Here is a 17,942-nt window from a genome sequence, read left to right on the forward strand (position 1 = left end):
GGAGGGTACTGGTAAGGCAAGAATGGGACATGATACTCAGTGGCCTTGGAACATCTATGGATCTATGAAGAATGTTTAATTTCCTTACTGGAGTAAAACAATATTCTTGATTAAATAAATTAAAAGCTAAGGTAGTGACTAACACAGTAACTTTGGTTGTTATTGGCAGCCATTTTGGTTTCTGCACAAGCAGGCAGCAATGATCTCTAGTGTCATAAAAATAAAGTAGCAAGTCTCATTAAATGTCATCTAAAGCATACTTGTGTTACTAAAGGAGCTGAGAATCACTGCTGCTAAGGAAAAGTCCAATCTGGAAATTAGTACATTAATCGCAGTTGTTTGAAAGCAATCTTCAATTGTTTCAGAATTTTGTGCATACTCAATACATTGTGATATGTAAATGACATACTGGAGTTTAGTCATATGACTATTTTTCTCCAGTGATTAGTAAACTCCATACATGATCACATTTAGCTATTATGTTATTTTCACATCTACTCTTACTATTCCAGTTACATATGATGATTTAAGTATCGTTTAGCTGTGTCTAAAAATAGAATAGTGATAAAACCGAGCACAGATTAACAGATTAGGCCCCATGACTTTTTAAGAAATTCTTGCGTGGACCTCTTCAGAGAGAGAAATAGCATTTTATTGTTGCAGTAAATTACTTATCTGGTGACTGGCTCATGGAGCAGTCCAAAGTTATCTTCCCTCTAATGCTGAAGTTCTCAGTTTCAACATAATTGGAGTATGTTTTGTCAGATAGTGCACTTGTTAGAATTCTAAATTCCACACTGTGGCAATATCTGCAGCACTGGGAGCAGTGGTTCAGGAATCTATAAACTCCAATCAATCCAAAAACGTAACTGTGAAATTTGTTTTACTTGTGAATTCCAATCATGTGGGTCACATCTTGATATCAGGTTTATATATCTCAGCATGGTAAGTGTTGGATAATATAATTGCCATAGTTAATTTTGTAATTAGGATGTTGTTTATCAAAATAATGTTTAAAAAATGTGACCAATTATAAATAAAAAACTCAGTATATAAATTATCACTCACTTTTTATGCTTCTTTAACATTTTCAGGGCAATTACACTAGTGAGGAGACCAGATCTGACGCAAAACATTGTGAATGCAAGTCATGCTTTAACTATTTTGCTTGTTGCATGTAAAGAGAAACAAACTGGCTCAGCTTGCCCTACCTCTACTGGGCTTGCAGTGATTTCCAGCAATAAAAGAAGTAGAGATTTGGAGTGCATGGTAACCGGTATGAATAAAGCTGGAACTAACAAAGGAACTCTGTTCTGTCAAGCTATCTAAAACAAGTACTTGGCTTACTGTCTCTCTCTCTCTGTCTCTCTCTGTCTCCCCCTTTCTTATGCACACATACAGATGCACACACAAACACACACAGTAAAATAGCACACACACACACACACACACACACACACACACACACACACACACACACACACACACACACACATACAAGTGCAGACATATAAGGCAGTACAATGTCATTTTTTCCTTTTCTGTCATTACTATTGTACAGGAGTAGGCATATAGCAAGCTAGAGACAAGATATAAGGCACATTCAGCAAATCCAACAAAAGAAGTAAGGCAAACATTTCTGTCTTAACCTTCCTGTGAAGTAACCTGTGTCTCAAAATGGGTTCAGAGGTCAGAAGCCAACAGCATAATGCCTAAGTGCTGAAGAAACTGAAGTTATAAAGTGGATGATCTCCAGAAGACAAGTCACTAACAGGTAATGTATTTCTATTATAAAGATTTCTAGTGTGTGTGTGTGCGTGTGTGTGCGTGTGTGTGCGTGTGTGTGTGTGTGTGTGTGTGTGTGTGTGTGTGTGTGTGTGTGTGTGTGTGTGTGTCAGGGCGAGGTTTAACAATGCAAAGTTTAAAACAAAATTATGTAGATTATATGCAATATGAAAAATAAGCAGTTTATGAATTGTAATAGTTTACCATGGCATGATATATAGCAATGTGTATATATACCATACAGTCAAAAAATGTGTTGCAAGTAGACTGAAATTGCAGTGAACAAATCCAATGAATGACAAATTCATGCTCTTTCTAAACTCTCATGATAGAAACCCTTTCCACACCTGTGGATGAAAGCACTTAATTCTATTTTTGGTGGAATGGATGAAGTGCTTAACTCTGTATTTTGGTGGAAATACATTAAACTTTCTGATGTAAGTATCATAGCTGATTGTTTTCGTTTGGTGTCCACATTCTATAATACACAGTATTAAAGTTCTTTTGCACAGTGATAGAGATATCTCTGCCAAATTTAAAATGAATAAAATGCCTACTTCTTAACTATGTTTCATGTACAGAGTTCTGTAAGTGCTGAGTAACATCTTAGGGCTTTTTCAGAGAACATATTTAAACTGGAACAAATTAGTTTCACTATGTATTATTTTATTCCCCTTGGAACTAGGAAGAACTAAGGCACACAAGAGTTTAGTGTGACAACAACTTGAAATATTTGCAGTAGTTTACAATGTGCAGCACATAAAAAAGTTCTGGGAAGCTGATTTTCCAAGACTACTAAAACTAGACTTTTTTCTCTTATGTTTGTTTGCTGGGGCTAGCAGGCACCATGATTAATATGTGTTATTTAATATTTATAACTGATCTTTAATACCCAAAAGAAAACTAACAAAGAGTGTGTATACAGACTGAATGCATGTTATAAGTAAGGTATTAAATGGTAAGATTCAGTTAAAAGTGCAAATATTTCATTAGATGTTTTCTACTACAGACACATACCAAAATATCAAATAGTTGCAGTGCCTTTAGGAATGTATCCAATGCCGATCTCAAAAAGCAAGGCAGCTCTCATACTCAGCAGAGATTTTATTTATTTGCTTGCTGTTTGTTTGTTTATTTTACATTTTATTAATGATCTTCGTCTGAATAGGTCTATGGCCTGTTTTACATTTTTATGTTGTAGGGATCACCATGTTTCTTCTTCCAAGAGCAAGCTTTTTTCTTTAATTCAACAAAATTTCTCTCCCTCCATGCCAGTTGTATTACTGTGTTTCAAACATATATACCATTTGTCTACATATATAAATGCAATTTAACAAAAATATGTTTTCACTATATTGAAGTCATATGCTTCATTACTGAATCCACAAATAACCAAACAACAATTCAGTCTGCAACTATACAAACTTAAACCTTGGCCAAATTTGTGGATTTCACTTTAAAGATTTTTTTTTTTTTGTTGACAGAAAGCATGTTCTTAAGGACATGGCATTTTTTAAATGAATAATGTAAAATTCCCTTGGATAAGGAATGGATTTTTTAGGTGATAGATGTGAAAGATCTAGTTTTGGTCCTCTCTCATTATGAGGGTTTATCATGGTTCCATGATGCCATAGTAAATGGGCCTAACCTTTCTCAAAGTAGGTTCAACCTACTAGTAGAAGTTATGGAAATGGTTTGACCAACAATTTCATGTTTTTTGAATCTGAATAGTTCAAACAAATGTCAAGTGTGGCCATGGGGGCTGCCGCAACCCCAGTGTCTGCGAATATCATTTTATGGTGGTGGGAAAAGTTATTCCTTTTTACATTGATTTACTCAATCAACATCAGGACTTACTTGAGATATTTGATGACATTTTCATCCTTTGATCAGGTGACCTAGGTAGGGCAAATTCATTTTTAATTTACATCAATACCACCACCTCATTTTTGGCATTGAAAGGGCAGTTTAATGCAAATAAAGTAGATTTTTTGAATATTGCTATTAGGAAAAACACTTTGGGCAACTATTTTCCTCTGCTGTGTTCAGGAAAAAGACATATTTCATTAGTCTTTGATATTATAACAGCCACTACCCCTATGGCAAAAGAAACGTGCTTAAGAGTCAATTCTCAGATTGTCCAATCTCATTTCTGATGAAACAATATTTTTGGATGAAGTCAACAAAATAGTCCAAAAGTTTCAGGATAGACACTATCCCATTGACTTTATTGATGCTTTTAAGAAGGAAATCATTAAAGACAGATCCCACTGTTATGGACCAGTATTAAAGTACAGCTTTCCTGATTTGGAAACCAAGGCAAATGTGTTGGTTGATGATAAACACAGGTCCTTTTGTGACAGTGAAGCTAGGAATTTATTCAACAGGGCCATGGTTTATAGCTTTAGTGAGACCACCAGTGAGGTGAGAAATATCCTCCAGAGGAACTGGCAGAATTTTATAACAACACAAGGTCTAAGCTTACATTTAAGTAATAGCCCCCATTGTGGCTTTTAGAACATGTGCTAATTTAAAAAAGAATTTTGAAAAAGGTAGCCAAAACAGTTTTAACTGTAATATGGCCTCTGAGGACATGTTCAAATGTGATGCATGTGCCCAATGTAGATATATGTTGGGAAATTTTCAAAACCTGTCTATCCAAATGGCAAATTCAACTGCAACACTAAAGAAATCATCTATTTAGCACAATGTGTCACATGTCCTGTATTTCATGTTGATATGAATATAAATGCTTTAAAAGCCAGGATTTACCAACATACATATGCGGTTAGTAAAAGGGACAACAGTAATGCACTATACAAACATTGTAATGATTGCCAGAATTAAAAAAAATAAATACTTTCCTTGTTTTGGGGAGAATTGGGAGGTGTACATTGAAAAACGTAAACTTTATTGGCAAGTGTTACTGGATGCCACAAACCCCAAGGGCATTACAGACAGTCTTTTGTTTTTTGGAAAGATGCATATTTAATTGCTTGTTGCAATTGATATTTCATTTTATTTTAATATTAGGGATGCTTACAATTTTTTATTTATCCAATATTCTAATTTGTTAACTATTTTGCAACTGGAATTTGTTTTTAATTTTCTCTACTTTGAACTGTATTTTTCATGGTTTTATTACTATATATATATATATATATATATATATATATATATATATATATATATATATATATATATATATATATATAAACAAACTGGAGAACGCCCACCATGAGTCAGTAGATAAAACGAGATTAAGATTTATTAAAGTAAAATAAGCGCTTTCACGTACTAGGTACGCTTCTTCAGATCTAATAAAATATATACTCAAGCTCCCATCTTTATGTAACACACCACCAGAAATTCACCAATCAAGTACATGGTTTGATAATTAACAATTAAAATCAACGCAAGAAGCATCATTAGCTAGTTCCGCCTTTTCTTTTCAGATGTTCATTTATATGTTTCACGTGTACTTGAAAAGTCATTGTATTTGTGTTTCACTGTTTCATATTAAGCCTATATATGTGAGAACATATAGTATGTACAAAAGTAATAAATTATAATAAAATACGGAATATTACAGAGTGCATAAATACTGTTAAAACACATGATATCAAACATTTAATAATTATTCAATAATAAATATATGACCTCCTAAATAAAACACATCTTCAGAAGTTAGTAACCCAACAAAAAATATATATCAAAGCGGCTTTTAAGCGAATTCTTTCCCTGGGAAAGAATTTGCTTGGCCACTTCCGTTACTTTGCTGTTTTCAGCACTGTAGTGAGATCTCAGAGTTAGTATATTTAAGTAGGGTGGTGTGGGGGGCACAGCCCCCCATGTCAGGGGCTGTGGGGGGCAAAGCCCCACACTTTATGTAATGTTTTTAAGTTTTTTTTTTGTTTGTTTTTTTTTTTTGGAAACAGCGATTTTTTTCCCCTGGAAAAAAAATCACTGTTCTGAGGTTTCGAATTTGTAAGCTTTCACTTACATGGGATCAATTAATCATTGTTCACTTTTTTAAGTGTTCAATGATGTAATATAGACCCTATATATATATATATATATATATATATATATATATATATATATATATATACATATATGTGTGTGTGTGTGTGTGTGTGTGTGTGTGTGTGTGTGTGGGTGCGCGTGTGTGTAATTTAATGCTTCAACCACAACATGACATTGGACTTAATGATTATAAAAGGACAATCTCACAATCTCTGGGGGAGATTTTTGTCTGATGAAGTTCACCTTGAAATGGACAAAAATGCTTATGAGTTAAACTTTTTGTGTGTATTTTGCACTTTCCTTGGAGTTTGCCTTTTAAGTTTGTATAGTAGCATACTGAATTGTTGTTTGGTACTGAATACATTACCTTGACCTATCCATCTTATGCATTCCCTTGCTTTTTACAAAATAATTTAAGCAAAAACTAAGCTGTTGTATTATTGTTGGTGCACTGCATTTTCCACATATCAATTATCTAACATAGCAAAACATCATTTTATATCTATTTCTCTCCATGTCCACTATAAATATTTTCCCTCTCCACAATATAACCCATGCTGCCTTGCCTCTCTTCTCCTGCTATCCTTCGCACTCTGCCTACCTCCCCCAGACTGCATCCCATTTCTCTTCTAGTCTTTTCACCCATCTGCTATTACCTTCACTCATCTCTACATGCCTTTTCTACTGTCCTATCCTTTCTGCTTTGACACTACTGATAATATCTGCTTTCCAATTCTGCAATTTTATGTTTCTCCCTTCTTTCTTCTCTCTCCCATACCCCCTGCCCTCTGCCCACTCTGAATAAACATAGCATCCACCATTCCTTAGTCTGTTATATAGTCTGCTCCATATTGCCTCCATTGCCTGCCATTTTGTTTGAACAATTTACATCTCTACCATTTCTAGAAGTTGGATATTACTTTTTTCCATGCCTCCAGCACTCTGGACTTTCCCCATTGGTCCTCCACTTCAAATATCTTTGGCGTCCTATACCATCAATGTAATAGCCTTATATGCTGACATCTAACTTGCCGTGATACTTTTAGAAACTCCACCAACTCCCATGCTTCCACCCATTTCTCATCACTATACCATATTCTGCTTTCCTTTATCCATCTGTACTTAAGCTTACTAAAGCCTATTATTTCCTCTTCCCCCTCTCCCAACCCACTATATACTTGTGCTATCCTCTCCTTTTTCTATACCAAGTCAATCACTCCCCATCCCTTTAATACCTTTCTTTTTCCTCTGCAACATTCCTCTTTTTTTCACCATAGCTTTCCTTCTGATCAGATCCCTATACCTTAACCAATCTGCTGCTCTCAGCCCAACTGTAGCCTTCACTTGCTAAAAATACAAATATCAGTCTCTATCGTTCCATCTTGTTGCATCTATCCCATATATCTTAAATCTTTATTGTTCCCCTCTCTCAATACACTCCTATTAAATCTTTATTGTTCCCCTCTCTCAATACACTCCTATTAAATCTTTATTGTTCCCCTCTCTCAATACACTCCTATTAAATCTTCATTGTTCCCCTCTCTCAATACACTCCTATATACTTGCTGCTGCCTCTCACTTGATGCATCTCTAATTCTAGTAGCTTCTGACCCTTTCACTCTCACACTTCTTTCATAAACGTACTTATTTCATCTTCCATTACTTTCTCTATTTCTGTAAAAATATTTCCCCATCATTTTCCTTTCATATGTTCCATATATCCTTATGCATTTTTCCCACAAATTTCATCTATTTGTATATAATTTTCTTCATCCTTTTCTAAAGATCCCAACTTCAGTTGTTTTATCTTATTTGAACTATTTTGTTGTTGTTGTTGTTGTTGTTGTTCTGAAATTGTTGTACTTTGTTTGCTGTAGCATAGAATAGATTCAAACATACTGAATCTAGTTCTGTTTGTATAACTTGAGCAGTAAATCAGGCCATTTTTGTTGTAGAGGGGTCCCCTGCATCCTAGTGGCAGGAGTGTGCAGGTAGAATTTATCTGGTTGAAGTTTGCTGCAAAAGGGCTCAGTTTTGAGCTTTTTTATTGGTTAATTTGTTTAGATCAGTTTGCATTCATTGCTAAATAGCATGGCGTTTGTGCATTGTGTATGATTGGTGGTTATAGACGTAAACACTTTTGCCTGCAAATATTCCCTTATTATTCTGTGGTGCACCATCAGTGAATTCTCATGATTGTCCCTCACTGACAGGTGATACATTCAATGAAGCTCCTGAGGTACCACTGCAGATCCTACCCATTAGCCCTTCTTATTTTTTGTCCACTTCTCCTGTCCTCTACTTTACCTGTTCCTTCCTGTCCTCACCCTGTTTTCTGATCACAACAGCTTACCTAGCATTATGGATGGACAATTTCTCACAGTTTCTCCAGCCAGCCTGGCCAACATGAGCATCCTGATGCAATGTAGCAATTGCCTCGTACACTGACAGCCCACTTCTTCTAGTCCACACAAATTCATTATGTGAGAGATGCATCTATATCAAGAACCTAGAATCTAGGCTCTCTCGCTCACCAGGGAGTCCATCTGATACTAAGCAGGTTGTCAGCATGCACACCTCACCTCTTGCACCTACTAAACCAACAACACATAACCCTACTTATCCAGATGCCCTTACGAAAAGCTTACCTAAACATCAGAGACCTCTCAGACACAAGCATGCTTCACATAATGCATCCTCTGCAGAACATATTATGCATAATGTATTATACACCAGTGTCTCACCATTCAAGTCCCTAAGGCATATCACAACAACAAACATCTTAGTCATAGGCAACTCAGTTGTGAGACACACAGATGCCCCTCTCACCAGGCTGGATAAGGAAAAGGTCACAGTCAAGCTGTCTGCCAGGTGCCAGGATCCACCACATCACACACGCACTCAAGTCTCTCAACAACAGTTACTGTTATGACTCTATCATAGTCCATGTTGGTATGAATGACTTGCGATGTACCTCCCTGGACTATATGAAGAGAGACATGACTGAGCTATTGGATTACGTATCTCAGGCAAGTATGTCCCTAGTCTTAAGGAGCATTTTACCTTTACCTAGGATGATACCACGATACCAACAAACAAATGATTGACTTCAACAATTGGCTTAGTTTCTGGTCTCCTTCAAAGGGGTTACAGTATCTGTTAGCCTGGGATGACATGGTCAACAGACCTCAATGCTTTGCCTGAGATGGTCTTCATCTGTCACCCCTGGGATTTTGGTTACTGGCTAAGGCTCTTGTCACCCCCATAATGCCTTTTTAGGCAATGTCACAAGAACAAAATTCCCAATGTAAAAGTACCCTCTAAAAACAACCTCAAGGTTATGCTGCTAAATGCTAGGAGTCTAAATGAGAAACTGCACTTACTGAAAGCAGTCCTTACCCTGGAAGATGCCGACATTTGTGCAGTCACTGATACCTGATTTAAGGCTGCAGAGAGCACCCCAGCTATACTAGGTTACATTTCCACATGTTCAGACCACAAACTGAAGGTGTGAGAACTAAAGGAGATGGTGTATCAAGATTCATTAAAGATAAATACACCTCTAGATTGGTTAAAAAGCACAATTCCTTTGAATCCCTTCAATCGCAGATTAAGCACTGACTTTGCCCCAGTCAAACGGAAAACAGCTACCTTCATCCCTTTGCACAAAGTGGGTGCATCTACGGAACCTAGGAACTATAGACCCATTAGCCTGACTAGCCTTATCTGTAAGGCCATGGAATGAATCATCATGGACTTTATTAACAATGGTATGGGAAATCTCCAAATGCTCAACCCCACCCAGTTTGGCTTTATCAAGGAGAGATCATCCCTGTTAAACTTGGTGGACTTCTTTGAGACAGCCACCAAAGCCCTAGATGAGGGTAAATCTGTGCATATGGCCTACCTAGACTTAGCCAAGGCCTTTGACACAATCCCCACTCAGGCATCATTGATAAACTCAACCAGCTGGGTTTCAACCCATATATTGTCAGGTGGGTTGCAAACTGGCTCACTGATAGAACTCATACGGTCAGAACAGGGGACTCCACCTCCTCCAACTGGCCCATAACCAGTGGTGTTCCACAGGGATCAGTTCTGGTACCCCTAATGTTTAGAATCTACTTCTCCAAAATACAGACTAAAACTAAAGGACTGTGTGGCTAATGAAGTTTGCTGATGACTGCAAACTGGGAATGATCATTGAAACCCCTAGTGATGTCAACATTATTTGACTTGACAATAAAATACTATATATGAAGAATAAAAGAAAAACAGACAAATTCCTGTTACATACAAGCAAATGCTACACATTTTTACAATGTATCAGATTGCTTAGTTATCTCTCCTAAAAGATTATTTATTCACATTGTACAAATGGTATCATTATTCCTTTGCTATCTGAAAACAGTCGTGGTTTGCCTATGTTTACTTAAATTCTCATAGTAAAAGTTAATATTTCTATGATTTTTTTTATTTACAATGTGAAATTTAATTTGAAACTATCAAAAAATGAAACATTTTGCAGGGAAAATAAGTCTGTCTACATTCTTGCAGTTACCTTGCTTATATATGGTTTTATGATTTTTTTTTTTACTGAGAAAGTAAACTGGCCCCAGGATCATTTTCCGACACAACCTGGGTGCTTAACCAACATTTTTACAAGATGTTATAACATGGTACATTACAGCATGAGAATTACATTAATGTCAGTGAAGATTTGTTACAGAGCTATACAGACAAAACTGAGCACATACCTGTTCAACATGATATGTTCTAGAAAGAGGATTAACTCAATGTGATGGAGTTTTGTTTTGGACTGTACACAGAATTATGCGTTTATAATTAAAAAAATACACAGAAATATAAAGAGTAACAAATATAGACAAACTCAGAACCTTCCTCACAATCTACAGTGGTAACCATATACTCGCTTTATATGACCATAATACAGCAGCTGTAAGCCTAACTAACTTCCTACTCCAGCTGCAAGACAAATTCTTCCCAATTGTCCACAGGTTTTATAAATCCACAAAAACTGAATGGCTGTCCAATGAAATCAAACATATTTTTATTCTAAGGGATGAAGCATGGCAAAAAATGGAAACTGACTCGCACAACTGACAAATGCACCTTTATAGTCCTGCATGACCTTGCCAAGAAGTCCATCAGAAGACAGAAATTAAATCTCCAAGCAAACAAAAAAAAAAAATATCATCTTATTTGACCCCAAACACACTTGGAAAGAGGTTAACTAATTTATGGGAGCAAAACCTTCTCATGTTACACTGTCTACAACCACCATTCAGTGTGGTACAGCAAAACATTCTCCAGATGATTTCCTTAAAGAATGTATTTCTTGACCCCTTCCTCTTCTCAATATGTATTAATAGAATTCCTTGTGACCTCCCCATCCTCCATTTATCCTTCATGCTGATGACATTGTCATTTACAAATCAGGTCACTCTCTCACCAAAATTCAATGCCAACTCCAGTGAGATGTATATGAACTCCACCAATGGCTCATAAACCATAAACTACTTCTCAACCCCACCAAGATCAAAACTATGCCCTTTGGAATTTCACAGAAAATTCACAAAGCACTTAACTCTTAAACTATCTTTAACCTACACAGCCATTCCATAGGGAAAACCTTCACCTTCACATACTTAGGACTATAGCTTGATTAGTCACTAAACTTCCATTTCCACACTCCCTCCTCTTCTAAGTCAAAAATATCTCTCCTTTTCTATCCCTGCCAGACAGAGCAACCACTGGCAACAGAGTTCTCCTTTCTTATCTTGAATATGGGCTCCGAATTTTTGCTTCAGCCTCGAAGAAATTCAATACCATACTCCAGGTTATCTCAAACAGTGTCTGCCAATTCATTACAAACTAACCTCTATGAGAGCATCAATGTGTCACTCTGGAAAAGGACCAAAGGCCTACCCCATAAAACAAAGATTTAACCTACTTTCAGGATCCAAACTTAACAAGCTACTCCAACTCCACAGATTTACTCCCCTTGCACCTAGGTTTCATACAACCTGAGACTGTACTCACAAGCCACAACAACTCGCATTACCCCTAGGACCAAACTGAACATGCTTTCTTCTCTCAGGCACCTACTCTTTGGCAAGCTCTCCCCATCGACATTAAGGAAATCAACATTTTTCCAAATTCAGAATGCAATTCAAGAAGCACTTCTTCATCCAATCCAAATACTTCTGCTTCAACACAGGACATATCACCGACCCTATCTTCTTTCTGAGTCTTTTTTCCTCTCTTAAGATTCATTGTAGTTTGACTCACTTAAGAAACTAGTGTATATATTGCACCTTACACTCTGCTTTATGTACATTGCACTATGTTTGTTCAGTAGAATGTATATACACATTGTTCATATGTAATTAGTATGAACATCTCTGTTATTGCTTAAATTTCTGTATTTTTTGTTTGTGAAGTGCTTTTTATTTCACCCGGGGTGAGCTTGAAATAGGTTAATATTGATCAGTGTACTACCCAAATAAACAAATATAAATAAAATATAAATAAATAAAATAAAACACTGAATTAGTAACATGTCATCATTTTCTTGGAACGATCATATCCAATGACAGGTAAGTAATATCTATCTTTTGCTACACCTGCTGCATGACTTCAATACATGTGATACCCAATATGAGAGTCAACCTTACTTCTGGACCAGTGATGAGGTCTGCCATGATTTATCTCTTTATTTTTTTCGAACCCTGTACCTTTATAGATCACTTGGGGGTTATATTTACTCATTTCCTCCAGTAGAGCTCTGGAAGTTTGAACTGTAACTTCCAATAAGCAAATCCTAAGCTTTTTGACAGAATCAAATTATGTCCTCACATTTCAAGCAAATGTTCTTATGTTTTGACCTATAGTGGTTACTAAAGAAAGTCGACATGGCAAACTCTTCAGCACGAATTATTTTTATACTGGTAGTATTCTTTGGGTTTTAAGTCTTAAAGTGGATTTTATAAGTCACAGTAAACATGGGAGCTTTTATGTTTGTAATATTTTGTAAACAACTTAACAGTATCTCAGAAACCACTTAAGTTACACACATACTGTCAGCTGCATCGTGTTTATCCAGCTCAGAGCTTTCACATAAGGCTAAACAGTTCTGTCTGTGCTACTTGGTAGTCAAGATATTTAGCAAAACATGAAATGTATGACAATATAAATAAATATTAAATGGACAACAATTAATAACTCTTTACCTGCACTAGACAGAGGGCAAATATCAATATAGTTGTGTTTGCCATTGTGTACGCTTTGAGATGAAATATGTTAATACTTTGTATGTGACATGGTTTTGGAATTAATGCAAATATGAGCAAGCAATATTTGGCATGTAGAGGTGTCAGTAGGATATAACAGCAGAAATATGTGGAGATGTCACTCAGCTGTAATGAGTTAAGAATATAAATAGAATAGGACAGACTGGGATTATATTTAGTTAGTAGGAAACTTTGCCTTTATAATCCACTTAGATTGTTAAAGGGATGCTTCACACTGTTTAGATGTGCATCAGTGCCTTGGACTAAAGCATAATTGTTGCTACCCTCTTTATGACATCACTGTTAGTATCTGCCCCTTCATACAGCATTTGATTATTTGGTCCAATTGCTTTTTCAGTTCTCTTGGGAAACTGAACAATCATAGTGCTAGTTCCAAGAATATTTCTCACCCTCAAGATCTTTATCTATATTTAATAGATTAAGTTAGGCTGTTTTGGGCAACATAAGAGATGAAGACAAATCTACAAGGTTACTTGTTATGCTAGCTGATTAAGGGTAGTAGAAGCTCCTGTTCTTCAGGGACATTTATTTTATTCTTGCAGCTATTTACTGGCAGGAGACCCCATAGCTCTGTGTGCAGTGGTATAAACACACACTCCTTATAAAAGCTTCATTCATTTATTTTTTTTTTTACTTTAAACTTAATAGAGTGATAGCACATCTAGTTAATTGGAGTAGACTTTCTCAATCTTCAAGGATGGTTTTCTTCCTGCAGCTATTCACTGCTTACTGATTTACTGGTAGGAAACCACATAGCTCTGTATGTAGTGATGATACAGACTGTAAACAGAAGTAATCCTGTCTCTTTTGTAGACATAAACTTATTAGAGAGACCTGTGTTGTGTCTGGCTCTAAATGTCAGTAATTTCAAATACTTTACTAATGTAATTATTTTGTTGTCTTTCTTTGCAATCATACATCAGTGATAATTCAAGACATAGTCTTTCTGCGAAAACAAATGTAACTGAAACATAGCTCTCAGCTCCTACTGATTCTTTAGAATATCACTGGTTTTGCCTCATATTGTTCCCTGTCTGTTATAAAAATTTGATTTTCTGGTAAATCACTGAGGATTATAGTCAGTCACCATACGTCTCAATTATCCATAATTTTTATGAGGATTCCTGATTTTGGCTCATATGTTTGCTCTGTCTAGCATAAAATGTTTGATTTTCTGATAAATCACTAAGGACAGACATTAGGATTTCATACATGTTATTGTTTTATTGTTCAGAAAATGTAGGATGATGCAAAGCATAGTAACCTTTTAAGGGAAATTAGGGTCATATTTAATATTGTCCCTGATTTGGGGGCTTTACACTCGCCCCTCCCATTATTTTTGGCTTTGTCTAGAATTCTTAAGCAAAAAAGCTGAGAGATATATCAATGAGCATTTCTACAGTTTAGAGTTTCATAATTCTTATTTTTCAGAAAATACAAAACCTGTTTTTCTAATAACTTTGTAAGTCACTTGCAGTAATACTTATAAATCATCACTGTTTTTTTACCTTGGTTCTCCCATTATTTTTTACTTTGACTGGAATTCTTGAACACTTGAAAAAAGTACAGTGAAAAAATTGTTTCTATGCCTTTATATGGATGGGGAAGTTCCCTATTAGTATGACAAGAATAACCTGACTGCATCACTGTGACCATTCTCAGACATTGATCACACACTCATATAACACTTGAACACAGAATGTGGCTATCTTTGGGGAGAGGAGAGGAAGCAGGCAGTCATTAACAGTCCCGGTCAATATATAACTTTTCTTGAATAGTCACTCATATGGCTTTGGAGGTGGGGAAAAAGGCAGTGTGTGTATGTCTGTAACAACTTGGAACACATTATTGTGGCCACTGCTTCTTCACTTTTTTCACAGTCAGACAACAGAAGTGCATACAGAAAGTGGATTTATTTCTGTTTTTGGTGGGGAATGGTGGGCTCTGTATATTTGAAAGCAACTTGGCCATCAGTCTGGTTTCCCAGGAATACAGACAGAAAATGTGTTTATGTGGAAGGGGTGCAAACATATGAAAGCAAGTTGCAGTAACTTACACTGTATGTGTCTGCAACCAACAAGCTAAAATACATTACTGAGGCCATTATTTATTCATTTCATCATAATCAGATATATGGTGTATACAAAGTCAATAAACTGGAAGTAATTGCTGGGCAAATCTGTATCTATGGGGCACAGTGGGTTGCAATGCATGTCAATGACAGCACTTAGCAGAAATATGAGACGTTAGAGATGTGAATAGTCAATAAAGTGGCTGTAGTTGGTGAGTGAGTGTGTGTGTGTGTGTGTGTGTGTGTGTGTGTGTGTGTGTGTGTGTGTGTGTGTGTGTGTGTGTGTGTGTGTGTGTGTGTGTGTGTGCCTGTGTGTGCTGGAAAAGGCTGCTCTAAAGGTGTCTGACAGCAATTTTACTGTAGCTGTTATTTATATATTTCTTCATTCATTTGATTATGATCAGAAATTTGAAGTTTACATAATCGATTAAATGGTCCTAACTAGTGGGCACACCTATGTATGTGTATTTATTACAATGCTACAGTATAATGCAAAATAATTGTAACTGAATGTCCAACTTACTACTCATGCATAATATATATTCAAGAAAACAATGAAATTAAACTGATGAAACATGTGGTATCAAACTGTAGAATATTTATGCAAAGAATGTAATTGCTAGTAATATCAAATGCAATTGTTTGAAATTCTAAGAAGGTGTAGTATGCCTTGTTTTTGACTATAGGATATACAATTGTAAAAAAGAGTTTTAATTTATTTTTATATTACTAATTCAAAGTAACAAGACAAAACAGTATACTGTCAGTCTACTAAGTTGACAAAAGAATAGTAGCCATTTAATAGTGTGAAGCAGAAATTGAAAATTCAAATATATATATATATTTATATATATATATATATATATATATATATATATATATATATATATATAAACAAAAATTGAATAACTAGATCAATAAAGGAACAAATATGTGAATGTTAGGAAGGAAAAATCAAAAGGCAAGTATGTAATTACAAAAAAACCTATAACTGAAGCATGAAAGAGCAAACAGAAATAGGGAATGTAAGGTAGAAGAAGTTAACATTATGCCTGAGTGATTACGGGAATCTAACCATGTGATTTTGGGAATATGATCAAATACCCCAAAGGAATTTGGCAAAATTACCCTACTAGTAAACTAAAGTACATAACCTGCCTGCAGCACCAGTAACCACACTTCAGAAATGGGTTTGATTTGACAGAGAATTAGTTATAAATATAAAAAAAAAAACAGAGTTACCATGAGAATCTCTCTTTAATGAACAAGGGGTGGATCTCACTGTCTGGCAGCATTGAAGAAAATGATGGCAAGAAAGTGGAGTATATTATGGGGATATGTCACAATGGACATTATATTAAAACGCAGAAAAGCACGTGATATGATGCTACTTCACATTTGAATTTCATGTGAAGGAATGTGGATGAGAGAAAAATACAAATGAAAAAGTTTATTTTTGTCTTGGTGCCACACTTGATGGCTCTGATGCTAGTTAAGGTACTCTGCAGACATACGTCAAGATAGCAATCACTGTTGAGGACTGCTGAATCCTGGATGAATGCCATGGGAGGACTTCACAACCTAGATAAAACAGCTCCCATCATGATGCCATTATGGAACAAGGATAGGTGGACATATAAAAATACTGAGACACCATTTTGCTTTATTAAAAATAAAAAAATAGTATGTTTATGCAATCCAGTAACTTGTTTCGCACACAGTTTGCATTTTAAAGTATAAACACAAAAATGTAAATAGATTTTAGTATATACTAATTCTTCTCATATTGCACTATCTCCAGGAAACCTCACTACACTGTGGCCATTATTTATATAGTTCTTCACTCATTTGATCACAGTCAAAGATCTGAGGTGTAAACAGTCAGTTAAATGGCCATGAATACTAGATGTGTGTGTGTGTGTGTGTGTGTGTGTGTGTGTGTGTGTGTGTGTGTGTGTGTGTGTGTGTGTGTGTGTGTGCATATGTGGGCTGTTCCAGTTATATTTATGAGAAATCAACAAGATGAAATATGACATCAAATGCTGATGACTCTGGAATGACCAAGGTGCTTCAACACTTGCATGAAGCTCCAATCCTTGAAATGAATAGGCAGCTAAAAATAATCTAATAAAATGAAGTATTGTCATTTAATTGTATCTGGGTTGAAGATAACTACAAAATAGTAACAGACAATGATTATATCTATTTGACTACAAATCAACAGTGCAAAAATGAACATACTAGTGAACATGTGTCTGTTTCTTTAGAGTACAGCAGAGGTCCAAAGAAATATGTTGGCATAGAGAGGAAGCTGAAGGGGTTTTTTTCTGTATTTGATTGAGACTGGCTGTGAAACATTCCTTATGGTATATAATATATTTTATATGTATTCAAAAAGTACGGGATATGCATGCAACATACATGGTTTCACTTGCAGTATTGAATCACAAAGTTTGAGCTTGAGTAGCAAATAAAGGCCAGTCACAATATAACATGACTGCTTCTAACATTTTATAAATGTACAATGCAACCCCTTCTTATGTTTACAAAGAGATCATCAGAAATGGAATATAATGTCACTTAAAATGCATCATATTAAAGAAACAACTGGCATACAATACTGATAAACTGCATAAATACTACTGTGGCTTTCATTTATGTATTTCTTCATTCATTTGATTAGTGTCAAACATTTAGGGAGTATACAGTGAATATAGAGTCTATAA

The 17,942-nt window shown here is 35.7% G+C and overlaps 1 protein-coding gene across 2 annotated transcripts in view; it reads left to right on the forward strand.

Annotated features, from left to right (window-relative positions):
* Positions 1-1,427: 1,427 nt before the first annotated feature.
* SLC10A1 (solute carrier family 10 member 1) overlaps positions 1,428-17,942 on the forward strand; it is a 275,799-nt gene continuing 259,284 nt past the window's right edge. The window contains exon 1 of one of the 2 annotated variants that reach the window (XM_044078443.1): positions 1,428-1,774. The gene's annotated coding sequence lies outside the window, so the exon portion shown is untranslated. The remainder of the gene's footprint in view (positions 1,775-17,942) is intronic. The other variant, XM_044078442.1, reaches the window with a different exon arrangement.

The sequence above is a fragment of the Protopterus annectens genome, chromosome 1.part1 (assembly GCF_019279795.1).
Source record: "Protopterus annectens isolate FY-2018-M chromosome 1.part1, PAN1.0, whole genome shotgun sequence".
Lineage (NCBI taxonomy): Eukaryota > Metazoa > Chordata > Ceratodontiformes > Protopteridae > Protopterus > Protopterus annectens.